The 27,163-nt window shown below is 40.5% G+C and overlaps 1 long non-coding RNA gene across 2 annotated transcripts in view; it reads left to right on the top strand.

Annotated features, from left to right (window-relative positions):
• LOC141740219 (uncharacterized) overlaps nt 1-26,954 on the top strand; it is a 33,579-nt gene extending 6,625 nt beyond the window's left edge. Inside the window, exons 4-8 of one of the 2 annotated variants that reach the window (XR_012585915.1) lie at nt 14,508-14,656; nt 16,295-16,413; nt 16,745-16,821; nt 25,754-25,828; nt 26,445-26,954. This is a non-coding gene — a long non-coding RNA (uncharacterized LOC141740219). The remainder of the gene's footprint in view (nt 1-14,507; nt 14,657-16,294; nt 16,414-16,744; nt 16,822-25,753; nt 25,829-26,444) is intronic. The other variant, XR_012585916.1, reaches the window with a different exon arrangement.
• The last annotated feature ends 209 nt before the right edge of the window (nt 26,955-27,163 follow it).

Below are 27,163 nucleotides of genomic sequence, written 5' to 3'. Positions count from 1 at the left end.
TCCAGCTCCAAACTTCTATACTGTTCATGATCTGCACTACCCACGAGACTCTTAGGATTTGGCCTTCCTCGTGAACTGCTCCATACAATACCATAGTGGTAAGGTCTGTGGGTGACCGCCAGGTGACCAAATGGAAAAAGGGCTAAGACCTTTCTAGTCTTGTTTCTGACCATTTGAACAGACACTGCCCGCTTTTCATGAGCGGTCTATTGCCGTATCAGGGAAACTGGGATAAAAATAATATTCTGAGCTGAATCTCTGTCCCCATTTAGTAAATATCTAATCACAGTCTTTTCCATGAAGACTGAAGTAAAGATGACACTTGACACTTCACTGTGAAGTCTCAATACATGCAGGGAAATGTGCTTTCTGAGAAACCCCCAGGGCAAAAAAAATCCAGGCACAAATGATGCCATTTAACCTCTCTAGAAGTTTCCTTGCTGAGTGAGGAATCCCATTCTATAACAGACCAGCCGGTTACATCATGTGGAAGGGTAAGTTTTGTCCATCAACCAGATGACTAAATGCAAAAAAAAAAAAAAATCTCCTTTTCTTTTTTAGGCCCTAGATACAAAAAATTCTTGTTCAATTTGAAAACCTAGTTCTCAGTTCTGGCTGCCCTTGTGTGCCATCACCACAAATTTACTGTGGTATTGACTGACCGTAGGAAGATATGTCAGACTTGCGGCGTAGAACACTCAGAGGTGATGCTGAAACATGCGGCTTAGCTGAATACGTAGCTCCATTAAGAAAGGTAAAAAGGAGGGTGATCTTTTATTGCTCTGAGGATGTTTGAGAGCAAAGTCTGTTTCTTTTTTTCTTAAAGCTTAAACAGTGTTTGATACCTTCAAGACAAAGCAGGAAATAAGCGGCTCGCAAATCAGCATTACTTTTCCAGTTCTGAACAGTCTCTCTGCATGCTGCCGGAGATGATTTGTGATCTCTGTCACAACCGTATTTCAATGGAGGTTCTGTTGCCAATATTAGCACCGGCTGCTCTCAGAGTAACTTGGATACTATCTGTGTACATGAGGTTGTTTAGTGTGAGCCTGGCAGAGTGGTAATGGCTTGCAGGGGTTTGTTTATTTGTTTAGCTTTCCTTGAGATTGCAGAAGGTCATCTCTAGCAGTACTGTAGCTTATTGCAGTTCACTTCATAACACTGTGTTTTGGCTATGGACTTCACTTAAAATCCATTCCTGGCCAGTAAGTGGCCACAGATGAAAAGAATAACATGCTGGTACTGATGAGGAGTACTCTATGACCTACTTAAGAGAGGTAGAAGGGATCTACCATCAGTTCTCAGCTGGAAACTCTAATTTGAATTGGTTTTAATTGGTTTGAATTTCTCTCTATAGTTAGCCGGTGGTCTGGGAAGAAATCTTGCTTAGGGTAGCAGATTGTCTCAAAGTAAAAAAAACTATATGCATTTGGATGGAACACTTTTAAACCGGCCCCTCACCCTAAGAAAACCCAAACGTTTCTATTTTCTTACCTTTCACTGTATCAGGAGCTGATAACTTTGTGATTTCATTTGAGTCCAAAATGAATATCTTAACTCTAGTTGTTTTAAACAAACAGTATATGTGTACTTGCAGCCAGAAAGCTTGTAGACCAATGCAGATTTCTTCCTGTGTTGTTCATATTTCAGGTGTATCTTCTTCCCTACCCATATCTCTTTAGTTCTTTAGGGATTTCATCACGATGATTTAAAAGACCCTGAAATTTAAAGTTGGTTCATAATGCTTGTGCATCCTGTAGAAATACAAAATACTAGTACGCGACACTGCAATCATACTATATTGCAATATGGTGTACTGTCCCGTGGGCCTATTGTGTCACAGCGTCTCCCACAATGCCCTTGAACTTAGCACTGTGGTGACGGCCCACAGGGCAGTGAGGGAAAAAGAGCAAGACTGGACGTGTTCTGCGTTGATAAACCCAACACGAAGCCTATATGGAAGACATAGTGTCTAAAAGTAGCTTGGTTAACTCTACGTGGCACTGTGCTGGGTCTGTGAAGTAGCAAAGCCTGGATTTCCTTCAGGTTTCTGTCTCCTTCTTAACTGTGAGTGCCAATTAAAGCGTTTCTATTGATTATAGTATTTGATACCCACACATCTCTGGAGTTTGATGTTTAACTGGATACCACCTTTTAGCAAACTCAACAAAATGGCTGAATCAACATGCAATCGCACAGGGCTAATGTGGATTTTTTGTAACTTTTTTTTTATTTTGTTAAAGGACACCATATTGTTTTTCAGATTCTGAAGAAATCCAAACAGGTACCTGAGGGCCTTCACTGCCCCTCTCTTTTCAACACAGGGCTGGCATTCTGCAGCTCTCGAGTGTTTTCAGGCATTGAGGAATGTGATGTCCTTTGAGAAACTGGTTTAATAGTCAGGGAGCCTGGTCCCTGCATTTTGAGAGCGAGCTGCCTGACCCACCCACGTTATTTTCTATTGAGATTACTCATGCTTCTGGCAGATCTAGCTTGGCTTTCTCCTGAGCTGGCCATAATGCAGGTACAAATGAACACTGTAAAGTATTAACTTCAGCTTACTCTGTGGGTGAAAAGCTAAAGAAAGCATTAATCTGAGTTCATGTCTGTGTCCTTGCCTGAAATGTTTTTTTGAGCCTGAGACTAGTGACGTGTGCGTTTTGAAAGCAGTGGATTAAAGGCACAAATTATGAATTGCAGTACTCTTATGTCCTTATTGAAAATCTGTCCCATCAATTGCAAGAGAAAACAGCTCTCGCACCAAGGAATACAACTGTAGAAGATGTATTCATGTGTCGTCAAGTCCAAGTAAAATTAAATCCAAAGTGGCAACAGCCCAGGATGAAACTTGATGCTAATTGTACATAAATAGCAGAGGGGCTGTCATATGACAGGCTATAATCAATAAAACATGCCTGTTGTGACTAATCTGCATGTCAGGTGTCCTTACTGGGACAGAGTGTTGGTGCTGTTGTATACCTTGCTGTCTCCTGGCTCTGCTGGCGATTTAAGCATTGTTACGGATTTATTCCTTGCATAGAATGAATTCCTACTTGTTTCCACCAAGACAAAGAACTGGACTGAGCAAACGAATGTAACACCCTGTTCAGCAGATGCTGCACACTGTATCTATAGCCTTGATAAAATAATTTATGTGCAGAAGTGTGTTCTCTGAAAAAAAATTGTGTTGGGGTTTTTTTTCCCCTAATAAGATGATTAGATCTCTTGTTTTGCCCAATTGGTGACTGTTAAAACACTTTGTAAAACTGAGGTCAGCCTTGGTAGATATTATTCATGCCTCTTTTTTTTTTTGTTTGCACAATGTTACATGTCCGGAATTGGTCCAAGGGACAAATGTGCTTAGTAGGTAAGATGTAATTTTTTTCCCAACAAGAAACAGTTTGATGGTTTTTGTGATCACTTCACAAATGCTACCTTAAGAATTTATTTGCTGATTTTTGTATATCACAATTTCGAATTGCCTGTAGCTACAATTACTTGTAGCTCTAATACTATAATTGTTTCTGGAACTTAATACATAGAGATTTTTTCTATTAAAAATATGTAGAGCTATATTAAGATTAGTAAGGGGAAAAAGAAGTATTTGTGGTGGCTCCAAAGGAAACAGTAGAACTAAAGGGCTAAAAGGAAAGGTATGTTAATGGCTACAGAATGCCAGAAGTGTGATTTCATTCAAATAAAGAGGAGGAACTAACCTAAGGTGCCAAGAAGATGGGGAACTGAACTGGTGCCATAAAATATTCTGATAAAGAAAACTTGGTACTTATGGGTATATAAGTGTAAGAGTATGAGTGAGTAAAGTCAGTGTAGCCAGACTTTTTTTTTTAAATAAATACCATCTTCCCTTTTGTGAGATCTCATACAGAATTTTGTTACGCGAGTTTCCTATAACCAAGCTAAAAATCTTAATGTACAAGTGCTTGGGGGCCACATGATTGACTGAAAACAGTATATTATGGAGGAGGATGCAGGAATCTTCCTCCAACTTGATCATTCCTTGTGGCAATTTCAAAACTTCAGTTCACTACAACTTTTGCCTACAAATTCCTAGGATGGAAGGGGTCTCTTCAGTTGTCTGTTGGTGTGTGTTCACCACACTAGTACATAGTGGGTTTGTGTCTCACAGAGAAGCACTTGCTAGTAGTTTGTACAAAATCAGCCAGTCGGCTTGCTTTGCCTTCCTCTAGCACATTAACCAAAGGTGCTTGACTACCTCACATCGCTCTTCCCCTGGAGCAACCAGAGATGTTGGCGCGGGAGTACTGAAGAACCACAGATGCCTACACACAGGTTTAGAAGTGGCTCATGAAATGAGCTCTGTTAAGAGGTGCCCCTCAATATGACAATTCTTGATAACACTGCTCTACTTTGACTTTGGAGGATGGTTTTTTTGCATACTCTAGTTCTGGGGATTGCTGTATACGCCCACTTCTCAGCTGACATCTAGGTTTGCATCCACTTCTGGAAGTAGGCAAGAGCTTCAGTAGTTAGGACACAGTAAGTCTTGAGGTAGTGTAGGAGATCATACAGTGTTCTCTCAATTATCCTTTATTTTTCCCCTTTTCCCTGTTCTTTTTTTCCCCTGTTTCAGGAGTGCCAGGTGAGGCTCATTTGAAATAGCACTGATGAAGGTTCCTGAAACCTGTAGCAGCTGCAGTGGCCCTTTTAGGACTTCTCAGAAGGGTACAAATAAGGCTTGAAGGGTACTCTGATTTGGGCCAGGCAAGAATTTATCTAGAATTGGAGGAATCCTAAGGGATTATCCAGCTAAATGTCTAGTTATTGAAGAAAAGTTTGTCTCCTCGTTTATACCACCATTTATAATTTTCCCTGCTGGGTCCCTTACTTAAGACTAAATTAGTATACCTGGTATTAGATCCGGTTTCCATTTGAAATCATGAAGTGCCAAAAGCAAGAAAATCTTTTTTTCTATTTCAGGCAGTGCTGCAACCTCTTCCCTGGCTCTCTGAGGAACATCTCAAAATACAGTGCCCCACATCAGGCTTCATTCATTACTACTTTTTCTTCTAACGAAAGAATCCCTGAGCTGTATTTCCTCATTTCCCTTCTCTTAATAGTCCGTTTTCCTTTCTCACCTTCTCACATTACTGTCCTGGCATTCTTTTGCATGTGATATTTATATAGTTCTTAGCTGTAAATGGATTTCTTCTGGGCCTTGACTGGTCTGGGAATTGCATTACACTTCAAGGTGACTTTCCCTCTGGTTATGGCTGTGATCTATCTGCTAGCAGCCAGGGAAGTCCTAGCTCTATCCTGCTATTGTCATTTGATGCAATATGGAAAAAAAATTCCTTGAAACAAATGGTTATTCTTGGCCTAAAGTCACCTGACAGTTTCTGATGGAGTCACATTGTGATCCATCTCTTTCCTCCAAACGGATGAAGAAACCACGAGCGTTTTACCATGAGACCGTTGGTGCTCAGTTTTTAGAAAACTTGAGCTTCTGGGATTGTCATGGATTTCGCCTTTGCTCCTGGAATGAGATTCTAATATAATTCTGAAAGAGCAATACAGATGAAATTGAGGTGTAATTTGCCTTTAAAACTTTCTCTTTTCATATGATAATCTGATTAGAACAGAGGGAATGTTTTATATTCTATTACCTGCATAGGAGAGGTTCATGCCAGGTTCTTGCCTCATGGTGTTTTGAGTCAGATTTTTGTGTGGTGTTAGGAAGCAAATGTGAATGCATCTTGATAGGGTTATTCCAAAAGCTATTTGATCCTCTATTCCAGCATTATTGATACTTCACTAACAACAAACCTCTTTCTAAAGGCTCAGAGGTTCTATTTCATTGGATAAATATATAACACTTCACATAATCTCCGAAGTGCAGTAAGAATGTTTTTCTTGAGAAATTTCTCATCCTCCTCCTTTATGAATTGTCATGAATTATGAAGGGATTATGACAAGGCTCTGCAGGTCAGCCTCAACTCACTGCATAAACTTACCTGTGTTATTGGAGAGAGAGGGTTGCTGTCTGAATTATGACACTTATTTTTTCTAGGAAAGATTGGTACGCTTTACAGATTTCAAATAATATATTTAAGGTGGTTTAAGGAAAGGATTTGGTTTTGTACCTTAGGTAAGCAACAGACATCTTAATTTAGGTCCCTCTGCAACACAAACATGAATAATATTGGGGGATTCATCCTGAAAAGGTGAAGTGGAGAATAGCACAATTCCTAGCTGACCGATTTGTGTGAGTACTCCCTTCTCCTTCACATGATGTTGCATTGTTTGATTAACCTATGTTGTATCTTTTAATTTCTCTGTCTGGACAATAGGCCACCATGAAGAATATCTTAGTGGATTTATTGAAGGTGAGGGACCTGACTCATGATGACTGAAACTTGTGATTAATTATCATCTTTCTGAAAGTCACAACAGAATTGTCCCATCTTATTTCAGCATCTACGAGAGGTGAGAATCCCTCTGCTCAGGGGAGAGGCATACGATAGTGGTACCACTCCGTGCGGTAGAAAAGAATTGTACGAGATCCAGGCAAACTTTGTGTGTGTGTGTTTATGTCTAGGCCAGTGGTATGGGTGTGCCTGTCCCATGTCCTTTTATTGTGTGCATTGTGAACTTCTCAAGGCAAGAACAGGGTGTTTGGAAACTGCCTGGCATGTTGCAGATAGTACTGTAAAGAACAGAAAAAGTATTTATTGTTTTTTAGCATGAGGGAAACTTCTATCGAATTTGCTGTGGGAAGTGCTGACCAGGTTGAAATAGACTTACATCTGACCTAGGATCAGAGAGCCATTATTGGAGTTAAAGCTTAAAAAATGATTATGTGATTTACCCTTCAGGGTAAAGAACTGGGAGGTTGGGGACTGTTGTTTTAATACAGAAAGAAGCAGAGCACAATAAAATTTTCAACATCCTGCCCTTAGGCCTCAGGGCTCCAAATCCTATAAGAAGGTTTGTTTTTGCTGAGTGATGGGTTTGGTGATGTTGCATTCCCTGCTCAGAAAGGAGCTGTGAGTGCTAGCACTGGGAAGTGGAGGGGAATCCAGAGTCCTGAGGATCTCCCGGCGCTTCCCCTGCATTCAAAAAATATTTAAAGAAGCACCGTTTCTGTAGCGTAAGGAACGTGAGTAGCATTATGCCGCTTGGTATGAGCTGCAGGCGTACACGTGGCTGGAGCTACGGTTACACAAATGCTCTTGCAGCATGCAGGATGTGTGGCCTTATTTTTACCTCTTGCCGCGTGCTACCTTTGACCACGTCCATTTTCTTGGGTAAAGCAGACCTTTGTTTTCCTTTCTTTTCTGCTCCCAGTAGAACTGGAATATGTAGAACATGCTCTGCTAGGTACTTTCAAAGTAGGTTAAGGGGTTGTTTGATCCTCAGACATCAAAGTCGTGTTGTGACGTAGTAGATAAAGAAGTGGGTTTTGAGGCAATGATGTGATTCCATGTGTTTCTTGTGGAATGGATGTACTTGGTCTGATCAGCCGCTTGGATCTTCCTGCTTTGGTAAGTTATCTGTTCTAACGTTGGGGCCTTGCAGAGCATTGCGAATATAGATGAATAATAACTACTGTGATCTGTGATAGCGCTACAGTGCTTAAGCCACCCAGCTTTAAGTGTTGCTGCTTGTTCATATTATCCTGCAGTTCATATATTTTGCTCTTTTGCTTGACTCTGACTGCAGCATAGTTCTGACACAATTGCTTGCATCTCAGCCAGGATAAGAAAAAAAGTATTTTCAGATGTCACCAACTAAAACATTAGTTCATGCAAATCTTAACTCAGTCCCCTCAGAAATCCCTCTGCTGGTAATAAGGGCAATTCTGCGAGCTGTTACCCTGTCATCTGTTTTGCATGCTGTGAGGGCAACAAGTGTAGACCTTTTTTTTTGGACTTGAAAATGGGGTGTTGCGGTGAAGATTGCCGATACCCACAGGAGAGGTGATGGCTCAAAGAAAGAAGTGCGCTCCTGGTAAGGACGTAATTGCAGTATTTCCACCTATGTTAGAAGCCATGTAGAAAATGTCTGCTTTTCGTAGGTTTAAGTTACTGGTTTTGAGCCTTCTCTTGCAGTTGGATTTTTATAAGCATAGGAAAAGTGCCATTATTTTTGTCAAAAGGGATGCGGTCTGTTGATAGCTCTTCATTTATAGGCAAGTCGATGGTGAAAGAGTGAGTGATTTTGTGTGCGCATAACCTCTAAATCCTTCTATTTCAGTTCTTTTCAAACAGCAGGCAAAAGTATACAAGAGAATAGAGTTCACTGGAGGGGAAAAAAAGTACTGATGGCATGAGGTGTCCATTATATGTATACGTGATGGTATTAACTGCTTAATGGTTTACCTTTTCTGTGAGTTTGAAAGTTGGCCTGCAAACCTAATGAGAAGTGTATTTTCACTTTGAGAACTGGAGCACATGTAGTATATAAACATTTCATAACCTGAACTGTACATTCACTCTACGTCCTTGTAACAGATATGGTAACAGCTACATCGCTTCTGAGATGACTTATGGCACAGAATACTAGTGTTTTTTCCCAGGCAGTCAAGGATAAATCAAAACAACAGAAGTATGAAGAGAGTCCCACCCAGTATTGCATACTTGTGATCATTATATACAGGGCATTGCTCTTGAGAATACACTCAGAGACAGTGTATTGTTTCCAACATCAGCCCATTTTACTGTGACCAGAACTGGTTTAAATTTTTCAGTATTTCCCATTCCTAATGTCTTTTAGTTAAACGCCAGTTAAAGGAACATTCATACAAGATGTTCCACTGGTGTTGCAGAGACTGCACATGTAAGTAAGGGTATTTGTTTGAATGATCACTTGCAGGTTGGGACCTTATGTTGTAAGGTATCCAAGTTCCTCGCTCAGGTGCTGAGCATCCTTGTTCCTCCATGAATCCAATGGCCTTGAAGGACAGGAGGATGGATGAGTACTGCTCCACTTCATGAAAAAGCACCAGTTCTCTTGCCTGGGTCTCAGTTCAGGCTCCCACGCGGGTGCCCTGGCACCTCAGAAGCCGGCAGAGTGGTTTACAGGCTGCTTCAGTCCCTGTCCCACTCCAGGTCTCCCATGTGGCCAGGATGACCCCTGTGAGCCACCCATCAGTGCGCCTGGCCCAGAGGGGAGGTGAGGCACAGCCCCGGGCTGCAGCCTGTCTGCACGTTGGATGGCAAGGCCCCGCTCCCCGGGGACACGCTCACCTGTGCCAGCCTTGTAGGGAGGCTCCTTCACTTGCCCGTCTTTCCGACCGATGTATTTGCACGAAGACAATTTTATTTTTCTTTGCAAAAAATACTCACCAGAGATTTTATGTAATATGTTTGCAAAAAAGTTACTTAATATATAACAAAGTGTATTAAAATGTGATGCTGCAATTTAGAATTGGGGGACTATTTTAAAGTTGCATGGGATCTTACCATGGCTCCTCCTGGGCAAAGGTCACAGTGGGACATGCCTGGGGTCTTTTTCTGCACTTAAATCTTTAAATACCTATTGTCTGTAACTCTGTGGATTTCATATCTATTTTTAAAAAAAGATTCTTTTTCCCTCTTGTTTTGTTTTGTCAAAGGCCAAATTAGAAGTGGCATTCAGTGGTCACGTTTTGAGATGTATTTAGACTCAGAAAGACACCTCAGACAGTTTTCAGAAGTGCATAATGTTTAGAATACGATGTTTTCCCACATCCAAGTCTCTTCTCTATGCCACATAAAACAACCCCTGCTGAGAGAAAAGAGCAGATGGATTCAAGTGCTTTATACCACTGACTTTCTCACTCTTTAGCAGATGCTTAGCTGAAGTGTGCAAGGCTGTTAGAACTTGTTCTCAATTTCAGCTCAGTAATTCATCGTTTTCTTCCCCTGGTTTCTAGGATCATGAGGAGGAAGTAGATATGTGTTTGTAATTTGAGTATCACTCTTCAGTCCTACTCTTTTTAGCAAGACTGATAAGAAAACTGCTATTTAGATCATGGAGAAGCTCTCAAATTTATTTAAGTTGCTATGCAGGGATACTCCCTGCATTTATTTAGTCTAAACACTTTCAGCTTCTGAGCATCAATATAAATTGTTTGCAGAAAAAATTAAATTTGTCAGTGATAAATGTGAACCTGAGGTCTTCCACTGTGCTATTTTTAGAATTGAGAGGTAACTTTATTCACTGTGCAGATCATGTTTAGTTAATTTAAATATTTGACAGATCTTTTGGGGTGTGACATTTTAAGTTTCCCATTAGGTAAGCAGTGTAACTTATGGATAATGAGAAAAACTGAAGGCTCTGATTTACAGTACAAATTTGCTGCTACATTCCTGTAGTATCCTATGTTTGCAAGCCAAAGTTGTTAAACACTTTAGATGAAAGATTGTTTACAGAAGTAAAGAAAATACTGGCAGAAGTTTCCTTTTACTGTGTGTGTGGGTGTATCTGACAGTATGCACGTTTGCCATATTCATATCCATCAAGATGATTAGAGAATTTTGATGAATTCTAGGGTGACCAGAAATGGTAAGTTTTGGTAAATATTAACGAGTTTTGTGAGAGTTCTTATTATTATTAGACTAACAATATTAAGAGTTCATATTAAACCTGCAGTTCCTCAATTTGATGATTTAATTTATTATTTTTTTTTTCCCCCAAACCATGTATCTGTCATGTGTTATAGAGAAAACTGTAGAAATGGGAGTGAGAAGGACAGGGGATATCTGCGAATGGGACGGTAATGTGAATGTGAGCTTTTATGAAGGAAATCACATAATGAGGGGCAACTTTAGAGGAATGATTGAAGGTTGAATTGGACAGAACTAATAAACTCGTTGAATTTTGGAGGGAGCTAGAGAGAAGCTGAATTAATGCATTCAAGGTATCTACCCAAATATTTAATTATTAGTCTGCTGTCATAAAATCTCCAGTTTTCTAAGCCTGTATCCATAGTAACATAAATGAACATGAGTCATGTGTTACTTGAATCTGTCTTGCTTCTTTCATGTGGCTTGTTGATTGACTGGGAGATAGGAACTGGTGCATTAAGAAATACATCCTGTCCTTTTATATTGACAGTATTTGTAAACAATAACGCATCTGTACAAAAATGTGCGCTATCAATAATTCATGAAGTGTTTTCAGCCTTCCAACTCTCTTCTAAGTCAACACTAGAATAAATTTGGCAGTAGATCACAGAGTCTCGTTTGGGAGATGAGGCCTTACACTGGCTGAGAACTACCTACAAAACAGCCCGTTTAGAACTATCATTAATTTGAGGGTGTGATTTTTATGGTCAACAGACACTGATTCTCTTTCTTCTCTGGTTATGTGTTCTCATTCCTTTACTTGGAGTGATACTGATTTGTGTGCAGCTGTGCAGTAACTTGGACCGAGTCCCCTGGAGAGTGCCTTCCTTGAGGAGGGCTTATTTTTCAGCTGACTCGATAAGCCAGCCTGTCTAATAGGCGCACAACTGCGTAAGTCAACAGCAAGGTGCGGGAAGAATGGTTGATTAAAGGTAATGAAGACTTCATGGTATTATGTTGGGGGGGGGGGGGTTGGATAGTTGCTCTGCTTCTCCCACAGTAACAACATCAGAATACAGGAATGTTGAGAAATTCCAAGATTCACATTTGAATAAATAATTGCTCAGCAATTAGCGCACTAATATTTGTTATATGTAATACATCCTAAGTCCCTATTTGCTACAATACAAAGGAAGGCTCCAGTCCTGTAAGCTGTTTCTTCTCAGTAGGACCTTGCAGCTTTGGAGGCCCCTTGTGACAGATATTTGTACAGCCTGACAGCCTGTCCGTCTGAAATAATTTAAAGGATCTGGGCTTTAAGGCTTAATTGTATTGGTATGGTGTAGTAAAGCCTTTGTGCAAAGCTGTCGCCTTCGGTGGACTGTAGGAGTTCAAATAGATCTGAATGACTATAAAGGTTTAACGTTGTAACAGCTGCTGTAAAGTTGGGTGACGTTACACTGAGTATTGTTTTGAATCTGTAAACCTGATTTCTAATTTGAATCTGTAAACCTGATTTGTATTTAGAACAGTTTTCCTACTAAAAATCACACTAAGCAAGATAGCAAGTACAAATTCCACTGAAAGCTGCCTCTGAAATCTTCTCTTAAATGTTTGTACATTTAAGCTTTTCAGAAAAGCTATTAGAGCCTCACTAAAGACCTTCTAGTCTCTGTTACAGAGAAAGTTTATCAGGAGTCAAGACTGAGACAAGCAAGCAGCAGCTCTGAGGTAGCTGTCAACAGTCCTTTTTCACCTCATTGCAGCGTAACTTACCATAGTGATATTAATAAAGTTAAACTTTGACAATTATTCTGCTGATGACTGTTTCAGCTGAAATACCAGTTGTTTCTAAAACTGAAAACTAAATAATCTTATCTTAATCTGATCCTGCTGGCGTGTTTACGCCGCACTACCCTCTGGTCATTGCTGGGGAACAGTTCTTCTAGTAGAGATAGCCATCTATTTCAGTTACAGAATTTTTATATAGGAAGAGAATATCTCAAATATTCCGCATCATATTTTAATCTTTAAAAAGAATAATCTACCCAGTTGTTGTAACTTTAGTTGGTCAGCAAAACTTCAAGTTATCTTGCTGTTGACTGAAGATCTGTGCCTTTGCAAAAATGCAGTTGTGTTCATGGCTTAGCACATCTTACAAACTAACGCTTCACTTTCACCTCCTTCGCTTGCAGCAGCAATGTCAGTAATTGCAGCCTGTTAAAGCTGCATGGGAAATTACACTCGGTGCAGCCATTTGGAAAAGATCCATTTCCCCTGCAAAACAGAACAGATCAGGTAGTTGTACGTATCCTGGAAGAAAGCACTACTCTAGGAGGATCTGTCTGAGCTGCAAGGAAAGGTTTTGGTTCAGTTGTAGACGTGTATAGATTAAACTCTTTTCTAACATTTCACTTACGCAGTTTTGGGTTTTTTTTTTCCCCAATGGTGATTCTCAGTGGTAGCACTAGTTGGTTGGGGTTTGGGTTTTTTTTGAGTTCTTTGAGCTTTGTTAGTATCATACAAACCCATCAACTTCAATTTTGCTGTGATATTGTTTACGTCAACAACTATCTGGAATTTGCGTTTGCAGGAATTGGTGCAAATTACTGATATGTGAACTTGTGGGACTGGACCCAAGAGCTTTGTTTTCAGTCATGGATTTGAAAGAATCGCTGCCGTCTTTGAAATAGTTCTGTGGTTTCCAGCTTCCTCAGAAGCCAAACACATCTAGGATCATTTGGATAAGAGATACAAAAATCCACATATGGGTCATAAACTGAAAATAGCACCCAATAGTCATTTAAAAGTGATTCTTAATTATTTACTTTGATTTAATGGGCTCTGTAAAGTATTTTTCCTTTTATGCTAATTTATTTATGCAACTTTAAAATAGCAAGAATCTAAACCCCTGAGAAGTTACTAACAACACAATAAATACAATGACATCTTGTTAAGGTAATAATTCTAGCAGTGAGTCCAATGTTGGACACCAATAGGGACCTTTTATTTCATAGGAAGGATATTTTTGCAAAGAATTCTCCATTATTTGGAGTGTGCTGATTCTGTTTCAGATGCGTTATGTTGTACCTGATATTCATAGGTTAAGTGAAAGAAATACGCAGTCAAAAACTGTAACTCACTGTTTTTATTGATCTCGTGAGGGTGTGTGCTCAAGTCAACTACAAATGTGATGGTATTGTCTAGGAAATCAAGGGAGCGGAAATAAATGGGTCAATTAATCCATTGTAGAAAAAATCCCAGATCTATAAGCATTCTGTCCAAGTGAAGAACTGAGGATTAAACCTCAGGAGTGGCCAATGCCTTAAATAGTTCAGTAAAAAGGTCTTATCAGAATGGCTTGTAGCCAATGTCAGTTATCCTTGCTTTTACATTCCCTGTCAGTCACAAAGAGTGAACACAAATGTGCTGGAAGAAGGTAATTGTTGCAGATTAGAGCCCCATGTGAAATGAAAGAGCCATCAAAATTTTTTATAGTTGCTTGGCATGAGTTCTGATAATACAAAGTTCTCTTTTTTTTATTATTATTTTAAAATGCAGCCATCTACCCCAGACTAAACAAAAATCCCACAAACAATAGCACCAGCCTGTGAGTGTAGTATGTTTAATTGCTGTGCACAGCTGGAGCTGGCAGGTGAAAAGTAGAGACATGATTGCTTGTTCAAATAGGAAGGTTTAGATTTCTTCTACTTTTTTCATGTTTAGCATCATCTCGTATTTTAGCTGCAGATGGGATTTTGTTGTTTTGTTAGAGCTATCTAGCTGTTCTTGTTTATGCACAGAAAAACATATTTTTTTCTCTCGCTTATCTGAAGGAGAAATACAGGATGCTCACTCATATTTTCTCTCTTGCCAGTCATCAGGTGTTATGCTTGATTGTTGCATTTAAATCGGCTAACGCTGTTTTACACAGGTATTGATTCTTCTCTGCTCTCCATGTTTTATGCCCTGTTTTAGGTCCTGTTGTCTTGTTGGAAGTCAATAGGTGCTCTTAGGGCACAAAAAATGCAGCCTTGAATGTTATGCAACCAAATTAAGCTTCCACCTGCCCAGACCTTAAGGGAACATCAACAGTTGGTGATGGGAAGAGGCCTTGTTATTAAGAGGTGATTACTTTTACTTCGATGCTTTTCAGTGCGTTTGCTAGCGTGTTATGACCAGCGTAATCACACAGTGACATTACTAAAATAGCTAACGTGTATTAAAAGTGACATAGCAGTTGTGAGAGATAACATTCTAGTTCAGATTTTATAAAACAGTAAACGAAGTGTTTGTTATTTACAAAGGTGCCGTTTCCTTCTTTGAAAAGGTTGGGGCCACGTGCAACATGAATAAAAACTGTCTACATACCTACATAGACACACATGTATAAAATGTTATTTTCTATATCTGGGCATTAAAGACAAATTTGGATTATTGATGTTGAGAAACTCAAAACATTTATTTTCTTGGACTTTGTGTTTGTAAAACCTCAGGCAGATTATTATTGGTTTTTGTCTTTGATTCAGATGGTACAGTCAAAATATACTTGAAAGCATGTTCCGTGCTGTTTGCCTGAGTGTGTACCATGCCCTCTGCAGAAACTTTAACTCAGTGTTGCCTGGTTCTAACTTAATTCAGGTTGACAGATGCTGTCATGCATTCAATGTGGATGGAGTTCATTGAGATTTTAAAGGTTTAAGTCACCAAATACTGAAACACCACTACTGTTACAGTATTAACAACTGTTTTAAGCGATAAAAAGCACTAGTGTTATGATCTAATACGTCATGCAAGATGTTCTTCCAACAAACAATAGAAATAAGGTACCAATAAGAAAAATCTCTCAAAGAGAATTTTAAAAGAAAATCATTGTTCCTAAAAATGAAAACGTCAACTGGACTCAGTTTTTCCACTTGAATTTCTGCCAAAATAATTCAAATGTTTGTCATTTCCCTTCTCTTCTCTACATTATTTGATTCAGGCAACTGTGGAATTTCCTGTTTTGTTTTTGTTTTGCTAAAGCAACTAAACCAACCAACAATCAAGGTCATTGTAGAAAACCAAACTTTCAGTAAAATTCGAACAAAACCATGACCTCTCCGAGTCTGCTCTTTTTCTCTTCTCTGACCTACTGTTTCCTTTTTGTGGGGCTCTAGTCTTTTCCAGAGCCTGCGTTTCCACTCATCCTCATGTTTCTTCTCCTCTCCTCTCAGTTCCTTATTTGCTTTATGGTGGGTGCTATTTTGATTTTGCTCTTTCACCTGTTTTTTCTCTTCAGAGTTTTCTTTTTCCTTCCTTTCTTTTTTTGGGGTCAATCTTTCCTAGTCCTGTCTCATTCCGTCTCTATTCCCTTTTGCCTCCTCTGTCCCCACAGCCATAATCACAGGGTGGTCTGGTTCCCAAGTGCCAGTAGCTGGGCATTTGTCAAGGGGTCTGACGCTGCCCCTGTTCTTTTCCCTATCACTGTAAGTTATCCCGCTGTCCCAGGGACATCCCTGGCCTGGTGAGGCAGGGGACCCCCTGTGGGGAACGAGGGGGTGATAACTGGATAGGGAGGTTCATGAGTTGCTGAGCGAATTCCCTCTCACTCCACACAACGCCAGCAGTCCCAGGTCTTTGCCTTTTCTTGGGGGCTGCAGAGGGTCCCAACCTTATTTCCTGCCTGCAAGGGAGCCATCCTTGCCCTGCCAGTAGCTGCAAAATCCTCCAGCTGGCAGCAGTTGGGTCTTGTTGTCTACAGTGAGCCCTGTTTCTGTTTGCAGGGAGCAATGCCTATTCCAGTGAGGGATGTATATTTTTTTTTAATTAACTGCTGTCCTTATTTGAAGAGATCTGTCAAAGGCAGACCCTGTACTTTCAACATACTTCTGATTGTTCCTTGGTGAGTACCCATGCATAGGAATTTTATTAAAGTTGTATGATTTTCATTCTCCAAACATTTGCAGCTATCATTGATGCAACTATAACAGAAATTGCTGGGTGAGAAGACTTGAAATTAGTTCAAAGTTGCTTTAATTTTTGAATTGTGCATGTTCGTAGATCAATTTCAGATTTAAAAAAAAAAACAACAAAACACCCCAAACTTTTTCTGTAGCTATTCAGATTTGTTTTTCCTGACATTTTTCCATGACTATTACTTTCATTGCCATCTCTACTGCTCTAACAATCTGTAATTTAACAAGCCTGTAATGAGACAGTTGTGTTTATTGTAGGAGTTTACACAGATCTTTGCAACGTTCAGACTGTTCAGGAGGAGGGACAGGACAGTCAGCTGTTGCATAGTTCAGTGGTAAGCATATGTCTCTATGTCTTTATTTTCTTGGCATCTGTTTTTCTCTGCTGTTTTCTTCCCTGTTCCACAGGACCTTCCGTGAAAGGTGCAATCGTGGGAGGAATGGGTGGGTGAGAAACTAGTTTTAGTTGCACTTGGCCTCTAGCTCTTCCTTCAGATCCACTACTCCCCTTCTTATCGCTCAACTTCGTAGCATCTGAACTCCAGAGTGATAGCCAGTCCATTTTCTTCCTTAGGGGCAACAGGACCAGTCTTTGAAATTCCCTTTGCTTCGGTTAGGTCCCTGGTTAAACCTGAAAGCAAACGGGAATATCCCTTTCATGTGGCTTCACAAAGAGATGATTTGAAAAATCCTTACTTGAATTTAATCGTGAACCTAGGACAGAGAAAGACAAACGTCTTTCACCAGCAACTCTACACCCGGTGGAAAGGTCACTAGCCTTTGATGAGCAAATATGCGAAAGCACAGCAAAGATCTGCTAGGGAACTGGGATCTGCTTTTTCGAGTGCAGTGACTCGATGCTGCCGTGGAGCATTGTGGAGGGCCTTGCAAATACAAACATCTGTGTACATCACCCCTTTTTAAAACTGATTTAAAAATTGCCTTCCATTATGTACTCTGAAATCTGCTGCTTTTCTCCATCACTACAATAAAAATTATGATTATGGTAAGTGCTGAAAAATATATTATTAGTTCTCTTCCTCCTCCATGGAAATTATTTGGCTTTTACCCTCATCAGTGGGACATGAGAACACATGTATAATAATAATGGCTTATTTATTCATCCTTAAAAAATAGGCAGTCCCCCTTTCTGTTTGTTTGTTTTTAAGAGGTTATTCAGAAAATAAGCAGAAGATCTGGGAAAAATATATAATGCTAGCAATATAGCTTAAATGGATGTTTGTCTACCACTGTTAAAGAAACAGCTGGGAGGGGGAAACCTTGAATTGTTTTTGTTTCATTACTAACTGTTAGGCAGGCTTTACCCAGGTGAAGGAAGATCTGAATTTGGAGATTTAGACCAATGGTAGAGTCTCCACATTTTCATATACTTGCAGTAATTCTGCATCATGTGGTTCAGTTGTTCGTAACAGTCTCAAGTCTTTTTGCCTTAAAACTGCTGACAAGCATATATATTCTTTGTTGGAGCTAAAAATCATATATACTCTGAGGACATGTACAATTTAAGATCCTGTCTGCTTCGTAACAAGGGTGTGACCAGCTCTTATTTGTTAGTGTCCCATACAAAACTGTGTATGCTGTCTTCTGCCTGCTATACCTCTGCTTTCTCAGTGACCGTAGTTCACTTACTAGACATCCTGGTGACTGCTGGTACAGTGTCTCAAAGAAATGCTTCGTGGATACATCACAACATTTATTCCAGAAACCTGGGCCATGATGTGAGAATGCAGGCCTTGAAATGTCCGTATTTGGGAGATTTACTTTTCTCATCGGAGAAAACTCACTTTGCTCTGTCTCTTTTCTCTCCCCCCCCCCCGGATTTGGCAAGGATAATGCAAACATTGCTCATCATAGCTTGCAATATATATCATCTTGTCACAAGCAGATGTTGCAGCACAATAGGGTCATCACTATGATGTTGGTCTGGCTGCTCTACTGAGTTGTCAAGTCGCAAACGAGTTATTTAATCTCTCTCTGCTTTTGAGTGACCCCCTCACTCCCCTGGACCCCCCTAGCAAGGAGAATTCTTCCCTTGCTCACAGTAGCTCTGGCTAAGAGAGATGGGCAGTTCTGCATGGGTTTCTTCCCCCCACGGTGCTGCGCTCTGGAGTGACAGGGGTGCTCCCTGCCACATAGCTCGGCGCCTTTCAATCTGGCAATAGGTGCAGTGTGTTGAAATGCCACAAACCACAGATCTGGCTCTAGTTTAGGCTGCATGAATGTTGTAATTTTGTTTCTAAATAGTATAATAAATTAGGCGCTGTTTTAATTGAGCGCTAGGACGGGCGATGGGGATGTCTCTGCAGTCACAGGGGTTCCCCCTCTGCCATGGCGTGGCTGTGGAAGCAGATTGGTACTCTTTGCTAGCTCTGGCAGAGCTTGTTGCAGGTGAGGAGTCGCCATGCAGCCCGAACCCTGGCAGCATGTACCTGGCACTGGTGTTTGGCTGAAGCCATGGTCCAGCGACTGCCCCGTAATTCAGAGGCTTGTAGGGTTGATCCAAAGCCTCCTTTCCCCTGGCCTCGGTGTGTTTTGCACCAGGCCTCTGCTGAGGGTGAGTTTGGGGAAACTGCCATCCGCACTGCTCTCCCTTCCTGAACAAGGGCAGCAATTTGACAGCACACCCTTTTGGTTTTGTTTGGTGATATCCATTGCGCAAACTTCCTTTTGTCTGTGGCTGCTTGGCAGGCAGTATAATTTATCCTAGTTTAATGTGAGGTATTAAGCCTTTTGTGCAAATCTGACTGTCCCCTTTTAGATAGGACCAACGTTTTGTAAGAAGAAAGGCAACAAAGTAAAGATCATTATATATGTTGTCCTTCCTGCTGTGTTTTAACTAAACACCATCTGCTGAAAGGCTGAATCCCCTTTGGAGGGACATCATTCTCCTGTTGTCAGCTGAAGCACTTCTGAAAAACATTTTTTGGTTTCGGAGAGTTGCATTTGGATAGTCTTTAAAGTAATTTTGAATAGTTGAAATAACACCTGTTTTGCTAAATGCTTTATACTGTCAGTTGTTATTTTTAGTGTTTATGGTGGAACAGGCACTATAGAATAGAGGAGAACAACAGTATTTTGAAAATCCAACAGTAAGGATACTAAATAGCTCTGTGAGTATGTGCTGGTCCTTTACATTCAAAATTTCAGAGGAATTCCCTCACTTTGAACACCTAAACTTACATGGCTTATCTTCTTTGCATACGTGTCACTTCTGTTTAAGTGTCTAGAACAAGTAACAACAATGGATTGTAAAAGCTGGAGGAAAAAATTGCACCAAAAATATGCCGCTTCTGAAAGCGTTGGCATTAACTGCTTGGAAATAATAGAAAGGTATCGTGCTGGGTTGTTAGGCTTTGTCAATTTGTGAACAACCTTAAACGCTTGGTGCTGAGGAATCAAAGCCTTTTTCTTTTACTGCTCTTCTTAAACACAAAAGAGGCGCCTCTGTCTAGCTAGCAAAATAATTTCAAGCTTCCACTAGGTGTGTTAGAAGGAGAAAATATCACTTAAGCCACTGATTACTGCCTGTATACTAAAGCTTAACAATTATTTCAATAACATGCATATTAAATTCATATTCTGTATTTGTTGTTGAGCGACTAGCAGTAACAACAGTGAGTTCTTTTGAAACTGGACTCTGATATGTTCTTGCGGTCAGTTCTGTCCATCGGCTGTCTTGCTTGTATAATTAGCAGTGCTACTCAGCTATCTTTTCAGGTTGCCAACAAAATGATCAATGAAATTCGCAGCACAAGTAGTCTGTGGGGCAGGCCAGGACCTTTAGGAGAATTATCTTGCTGATTAGAGATTACCCGCAGGTTACAGTGAATTCTGTTCTATTAGAAAGGTGCAAAATCTCTTTGAACTCTTGTGCCTCTAAAGAAATCCCCCAGCCTCAGTGGGGGATGTCTGTGAGAGTAAGGACTGGGTAGAACTGGAGTGGACAAGATGTGATTCACCGTATCACAGCTGGGGTCAGCAAAGTCAAATAAGGAAATGCGAGAGAGTGGGAAGTGTCTGATCCTCCAGGCATGCTGGCTGCCAACACTGAGCAGAGCAGTCCTGCAAAAGTATTTAGTAATTTGCTTTGCTGGATTTGAGATCCAATATTTTGCAGCACTGGAAATTTGAGCATTTAGTGCCTGAAACAGGATGGTTTTTGGAGGAAAAGACAAACCCCCTGGACCCACTGAAGACATTCAGTGGGACTTCTGTTATAATGAGGCTAAGATTTGATTGCACATCTTCTTGTTCCAAACTTCTGGGCTAGCTCTTGGCTGCATTTATTCTTGTTTGACCTTCTGAAGTCTAGAGGAGGCAGCTTTGGCTTTTTGCCTTTGTCAGCATTAGTAAATGTGGCATCTCTAAAACTTCTTGAATTTTAGGTAGCTCAACAGAGTATTTTAAGCCCAAGAAATTAGAAAATCACTGATGCGTCGAAATCCTTCTGTCATTAAAGAAAATAAATCTGGACTTTGAGACCATTTTGGTGCATTTTGTTTAGCTTGAAAGATGACATTAAGAACTTCCTAGTACTTGATATAGTTTGGGGAAAAAAAGTCCAGGAAGACAGATTGCATTCCAGAAAACTGTGGAAACAATTACATAATTGGGTTGTATTTAATAATTGTTTACAAATAGGCATTGTCTCGGTTCCAAAACTTGCTTCAAAATTGTTAGCTTGCAGCATTGTTGTACCTGATAGTAAAATAAATGGAGCTGAGCTCGATTTAGATTTGGTATTTTATTGTTCTGTAATAGATGAGATGCCTGTTCCTAAAATGTTGAAGCAAGAAGGTTTTTGAGGCCTTTGAAAATAAAACTGTAAGGGAAATGTTTTTAAGAAAAACCATGTAAATGACTTATATTCACTGTCGACACTTGGCAAAACTTCTATTTTTTTTCTTTCTAGTAGTCTTTTATAGTATTTATATTCTGAAGTACTATTCTGTTATTTGAAAATGACACCTTTATTATTTTATGGTAAAAATCTGTCATACTTAAGTAGGCAATCCTTTTCCCTTTCCCAGGTTTCTAATTTCAGCCAGGAGCCTTTCGCTGCTTATTGCTGTCTGTGAGCCTTTTGAACAGCATGACAAATTCCATAGCACACATGAAGCACACTAAATATTTTCAGCCCTCTGTTCTCTGTAGTGCACACTGAGGCAGGACAACAGTAAGATGCACGTGAGAGAATGTGTAAGGTGACTGTATCTAGTGTATTGCCTTTTGAAGGTGGTAGGTGACCCTCTGAAGGGTGGTCTGAGGTATGAGTGCTTCCACATTGAGATTAAATTTTGTGTTATATCTGTATATGGATATGTGGATGGCTAACTGCCTGTGAGAGGGCTCATCACCTTCCTTGCGCTAGCTCTGGAGGGGAACAGTTTAGCGAGCTAACTGGCAGAAAAGTTCTTGTGGGACTTGTTTCTTACCCTTTAGTTTCCTGAACTGGCTCCCTGGAGGGATATCAGGTGAGCAGAACTGCCAGCACAAAGGCTGGCGTAAAAGGACTGGGTTACACGAGAAAGATGAATGGCATGGGGAGTTAGTTACTAGTCGAGAGAGCATCAGTTGGAAGTGGAGAGGTTTAAGCGTGGCTTGTTGAGCTTTGCAGCACTGGAGACAATGAGTTGCAGGGGTATCTCATCAAAGATACTGAATATGCCAGAAATCTTGTCAGGAGTTCCCAGTTTGTGCACCTGCTACTGATGGAACCTGCATACCCATCAAACAAACAGCACTTATATAAAATTGGACCCCGTTTCTCCATTAAAAGAGGAGCTTGCATCCCTATCTTATGTCAAAAGCTTCTTTGCTTCTGCATAGAAGAAACATGTTCCCTAATGCTTCTGCTGTTGAACAGAAAAATCCAATGGATGTGTAAAACTAACTGCAAAGCAGATTAATCTTTAGACTGACTTTGGTTGAATTTGAAATAGGTTCAAAAGGATCAATCAACTACCACCTTAATGTGTTGAATTCAATAATATGGAAAAATTCTTGTGCTGGAAAATTAAAGGCTGATCTTCAAATAACTTGTGTATTCAGCATTGGGCAAGAGGGAGAAAAATCCAAATTAAACAGTAACATATTTCTCATCCAGAAAAGTTATTCCATGATATTTTAGAGTATAAACACCATGAACTGATTTCTGGAATCAACACGCAATCAAAATACAGGGCTATGTATCCATGTAAGGCTCAGTAAATCAGATTAAGGTGTGTTTTCTCTGAGTTTATTTCCACTTATTGAACTTGCATTGTCTTTAAATTGCCTGTCTTCAACTGTGAATTCTGTGATAGCAAGAAGTGGATGAAAGTGGGAAGTCTAGGGACAGAGTGCAACTAAGGAGGCTCCCTTCAGGCAGGGACTCAAGCAGTAGCTTTTGAAGATCTTGTAGCAAAGGCCTAGCACTTGCCTCAGCAAAGGAATTAAGGTCCTGGCTCCTAGATCTGGGAGAAATTAGGAGCCTAAATGGTCCAAGTCTGGGCCAGCTGCTCTGTGATGCAAATCCAGGTTTTTCATGTGACAGGAGCCTGGTGCATTTGAGAATGAAAAATTCTGGCTGGCTTAGCGAGCGGGCTGAGCGTCACTCAGAAATTACGCTTCCACTTCCTAGCTTGGCCAGACTCATTTACAATAGCCTGTTTACTATAGTTCTCAAAAGCTGTACAACAGAAGTACCCTGAAAAGCCCCCTAAGCCCTTTGCAAGTAAAGTTTTTCTTTGTCTTACCATCAGAAAATGCAGCGTAAGAGAATACTTGCACCTGCTGTATCTGCCATAATTATCCTGAACTCAGCACTGGATTTTATGTTCCTATTTTTAAAAGCCATCTTGCTAAATAGATGTAGAGAATGTTCCCTTTGGAAGAGTAAGCGAAGAGCAGTGCAGCATTAGGGAAGCACGGTGAGCTTGGCATGCCTTGTATCAGCTGAGAGAGTGAAAGGAGGAAGATAAGGGAACTGAATAAATTAGTATGGGTTTTGTGTGCAGAATACTGACTCGCAAATCTGGCAGTGACAGAAAGAAAAACTCGCTTTTTAAGTCTCTTTCATGGAGTTCAAATCACCTGAGGGATAACTGGAATCTTTTCTGAAGGAATTTATCTTATATACCATTTAAGATAGAATAGTTAACCAAAGGAAAATACCCTTGGCTTGCAGGCATTTGAAATGTGTCTACAAAAATAGTCAGCAAAGCAGGGATATTGCAACCAGAATTCTGCATACTGACTGCCAGGTTTTGAGTCCGTTTATAGAAGCTGGCAGCCTTGCATGAAAAAAGAGCCAAATAGTTGGTTACAGCTTTTGAGAAAGCAGGGGGGGGAAAAAAAAGAGAAGAAAAAGACATCCAGAGCTCCTGTTTGGATATATTACGTATGATTAGGCTGAGGTTTACAAACCCTGGGGCCACATCCTACACTTTGCGTGGCAGGGTTATGCTCAGAACATAATGGGAGGGCTGTGAAAAGTTGGCTGTGAGTCGTTTGCCCGCTGTATCAGTTCTGGAGCCAGCTGGGGACGGCTTCAGCCTACAGTTCGATTTTAGTACAGGCTTCGCCCAGCCAGTAGCTAAAGCCCCTGCTGGCTGTCCAAGCAAGAAGGCCGCGAATAGTAGTGGAGGCTGTGCTGGCTAAGTGCAGGAAGATACTACATCTCATAGGAAAATGCCTACAGCAAACCCATCCAACAGCTACTTTGCAATATCTGAATGGCTCAGCACAAAATATGCACATCGTCTGAGCAGCAGGATGAGTATGTTTGGGCAATGAAGGGGGGAAAAAAATAGAGTTAAAACTCAGTGTGATTTCCCCCCCCCAGTCTTTTTTTTTTAATATGTGTTCAGAGAAAATACACTGCAGGGCTTGTCTGTGCTTAAACTTGCCTGGTTTAATTAAACTGATCATTTAAATCGGCGTTAATACCTGAGTGCATTTTGTGCTTCTCTGTATGAGTTTTGTGTGCCCCTGTAAACTACAAAGCAGCTTTAACTGGATTGACAAATATTGCCAAATGCATTTGCAGAGTCCAAATTATGACAGCCAGCAGCCAGTCTTTCACGTTTTTTACTTAGTATGTGTGTAAATGTTCTGTTTTGGGAAGGGGTATTGTGCTGGCCGTTCATTTGGGATTACTCATGGCTGTGTAGAGGTTCAGTCTGTAGCTGTGTAAGTAGGAAGTCGTCTTCTGTCTTCATCCTTGAGTCTTTTCTTGTTTACATTTGGCTTTTGGGAACCGGCAAAGATAGTAGACTGGAATTCCTGGGAGATGGAATTGCTTGCTTATGTTTATTTGACTTTCTATAGTTTGCATGCATATAAAGCAAAGTAATCTAGAATATGTTATTGATTTCTCCTCCAGCGTGAGACTGGCGCAAGATTGCAGATACTGGCTGCTGTTGGGCAAAATGTGGATGATGATGTCAGGACAGGACACACACTCCCCTTTAGATATTTCAAAAAAACTAAGAAAGGGGCAGCTATATTAATTAAGTGGATTTTAAGAGAGAAAAGCAATAATGAATCTAAATGAATTATATAAAACTTCTCTAAAAGGATATTAACTTAAAGATGTAAAAGGGTTGAAATGTGTACTATCTCAATGCTAGGATTCAGGACTGTGAATCCTTATTAGAATAAATATGTAGAGCAAGAAACTTCTAAGTTGTAATGAATATTATCACTTAAGAACAAATTAAGGTAACATGAAAAAGTATTTAGGTGAGCCCTCATCACTTGCGGATCTTTGCGAAGGAGGTACTTGTATATGCACAATATGTTTTGCCTGTTTGTACTAATGCACATGCCCAATGTTAACTAATAAAAGCACAGAATATTTTATACTTCAGTTACGAAGTGGCAGATGCGCAGCAGGATGTGCTGCATGGAGCAATGCAGTACAATAGGTGACAGCGAGCAGTAGTAGAAAATGACTGCGTCTGGGTACGTGAGTGATATGAGCAGAGTCATTTCAGTGTGTAGATGAGGAACACACATACCTTCGTCTTCTCTGCATGAATGGGCTAATTTGGCTGGAGGCTATTGCTTGCTTTTGCTTGTTGTATACTTAAAGAGCATTTCAGGAGGGAAATTGAGAGGAAAGCAGCTGTGAAAGGTCTCTTTACTTTGTTTTCTAAAATGAACTAACTCAAGTTCCAGACCTGAGTTAGTCTGCCGCCACCATCAAAAATTATCGCTTTTCTTGTAATTAAAGAAAATCACTAATAAAACTGTGTTCCATAGGAGGTGTCAGCAGACAGTGAAAGAGACACCATTCACGGCTTCGGAAAGGAGCTCCACATTTTTCTCTCACACGAGGTAACTCTGTACCCAGGCTGTCTCGGTACATGCAGGACTTGGAGCAGACCTCAGCTTAGGTCAAGGAATGCAGAAAGCAGCTGTTTTGCCTATAAATACACCAAGAGCCGCTTCTCATATGAGACTTTTTTAACAGATATGCTATAGAAATGAATTGTCACTTTAATTATTGGTGTTTCAAGTTAGAGTACGTGGTAGTAACGGGATTCACATTGTAATGTATGAAAGTCACACTGCGATCAGGTTTCAGCCTTATCACATTTGTATCGTTTTATGGTGAAACCACTTGTGCTGCAAGAGTTAAATCAGTCAGCCTTACTGTTTCTGATCCCCAGAGTGCGAGGTTTGTATCTTGGGTAGAAAACAAAACTCCACTGGATTTAGTCAAAAACATCTCCATGCACCAGTGATTATTTTGTTGTTTCACTCTCTTGCTTAAAAATGCTTTAACGTTTTGGTTTTTTAACAAAAATTTAACAAAGACTTCTACTGTTGGGGAAAACTTCCTATTTGATCTCCTGGACTGTTTGGTTTTCTCTTTTTCGGTTTGGTTTGGGTTGTTTGTTTTTGGGTTTGGTTTGTTTATTTTTTTTTCCTTTTTCATGTGAATCCACAGAGAAGCAGCAGTAGGAATTCCACTGATCTTGTCAGCTGGCTCAGTCTCTGGTGACAGCTTCTCGGTGACCAGCTAGTTCGGGTTCTTCTGCTCAGCCCTTGGCCACTTGCAGACACTATAGCCGGGTAACTATGTGCAGTTGTGGTAACGATTAAGTAATGTGAATATTTGTCATGCAGTGGGTTATCGTGGCAGTAAAGGGACAAAAACCTCGGGGCGTGTGAGGAGCACCCAGAACTTCTAGCACCTATTTAATGGACATAAATCAAGCATTTAATTAGCCCCAAAACAAAAGGCTTCCACTTTCCATTACACCCAACACTAATCACTCATTATCAGATGGGTAGCAGCCCACACTTGGCTGTACTCATGCTAGTTGGAAAACTAGCAGTTTTCCTCATCTCGGAACAAAAGCAAGAGCTCTGAATTGCAAGGGGATTTGCTCAACTCCAGTCCAGCTCTGTGCCAGCCTTGCTGAACCTGAGCAAGCTGGGACAAGAAAAGAACCAGCAAAACTACTGTTAGAGAGAGTGCTAGATCCACCCAATATGAAAGCAGCCGACACTCCCTTTTTCCTGCAGTGCAGAGCAGTTTCTACAGCCCTGGGACTGCAGCGACTGCTGTCGGAGAGAGATGGGCAGCAGCCAGATCCCAGCACCAGCCACCTTCCTGAAACACTTCTGCCTTCCTTTTAAGGGTCTGGCTTGGGGCCATAGTTT

The sequence above is a fragment of the Larus michahellis genome, chromosome 3 (genome assembly GCF_964199755.1).
Source record: "Larus michahellis chromosome 3, bLarMic1.1, whole genome shotgun sequence".
Classification (NCBI taxonomy): Eukaryota; Metazoa; Chordata; class Aves; order Charadriiformes; family Laridae; genus Larus; species Larus michahellis.
This window is presented reverse-complemented; position numbering and strand designations above follow the sequence as displayed.